The sequence below is a fragment of the Seriola lalandi genome, unplaced genomic scaffold (genome assembly GCF_002814215.2).
Source record: "Seriola lalandi dorsalis isolate HSWRI2012SDOR001 ecotype SW California unplaced genomic scaffold, Sedor1 jcf7180002054646, whole genome shotgun sequence".
Classification (NCBI taxonomy): domain Eukaryota; kingdom Metazoa; phylum Chordata; class Actinopteri; order Carangiformes; family Carangidae; genus Seriola; species Seriola lalandi.
This window is the reverse complement of record NW_019525199.1, coordinates 46357-47465: the sequence shown is the minus strand read 5'-3', so window position 1 is coordinate 47465 and position 1109 is coordinate 46357. Positions and strand designations below refer to the sequence as shown.

The 1109-nt window shown below is 48.2% G+C and overlaps 1 protein-coding gene across 2 annotated transcripts in view; it reads left to right on the top strand.

Annotated features, from left to right (window-relative positions):
* The window catches only part of tpst1 (tyrosylprotein sulfotransferase 1), a 37776-nt gene that overhangs the window by 34094 nt on the left and 2573 nt on the right, over positions 1-1109 (top strand). The gene's annotated exons all lie outside the window — the stretch shown is intronic.

The following is a 1109-nucleotide window of genomic DNA, read 5'->3' as shown; positions in this document are numbered from 1 at the left end:
GCGGGGGGGGGGGGGGGGGGGGGGGGAGGTTCGGATCCCGCTCTGAGGAGGTCCACAGATTCAAATGGAAGATTTTTGATTGGTCAGGCTTGATACATTTCCTGTATTAGCTCTGATATAGAATAAAAAAGGAAAATGAGACATTCATGGAAAGACTTTCCACCTTTTTCAGATTAAACTACTTCACAGAAATTCTGTCTTGAGTTGACCTTTGACCCTGCGGTTGTCTCTGATGCTGAGTATGTGGCTGCAGCTGAAGTCGGTGGTGACGGAGCAAATCAAAACCCGCAGAACTGAATGTTTCCATCTGTCTCTGCTCCGTCCATCCTGCTGTGGCCTCACTCATGCGGCTTCCTCTTCCTCAAACTGAACAGTTTTCAAGACAAACTTCATCATGGCGACGAGGCAGGAGACACAAACATACGTGTGATGAAGTCGGATACACTACTTCAGTTTTCTGCCTCAGTGACCCTGAACACTCTGATCTCTGAGCTCAGACACACAAGGTGGAAACTCTGTCATGGTGCTGATGGTTATTTCATCATCAAGTGTCTGTATTATGTAGAAACATCATGTGCACGTTAACGAGCTCTGACTGTGATTAAAGTGTGAGGTTGTGAAGGGAACAGAATTTAAACCTCAAAATAACTTTTCTTCGTCTCGTGAATCATAAGAATATCAACCGAACACATATTTCTCATGAGTTCAGTGTGACTCCACAGTGTGACGGTGACGTAAAGCTGAGCTCGGCCTCTGAAGGAAAACAGGTCAAATAAAAGCAGTGAGAGGTCTGAGCTCACTGCTGCCCCCTGCAGTCTCTGCCGCCGCCGCCGACTCCTGTTTCCTGTCGCCTCTTTATCTGGTAAATTCCTCTGATATTCAGCTTCTCTCTGTCGTCAATGCTCGACCTTCCCTCCACATTCTTCTTCTTCTGTGGCCGCGTGTTGTTTTCAGTCAACACGGAGGAGGTGACTTCCTGTTTAGAGACAGTTAGGAAAAAAGTAAAATCTCTCCCTGCGCGGTGGGTGGACCTCAGGAGACCCGGGTCTATCCTGTAGGATATTGACCCCTCACCCCCCCCTTATCACCTCCCAGGCTGATCCCAGGTC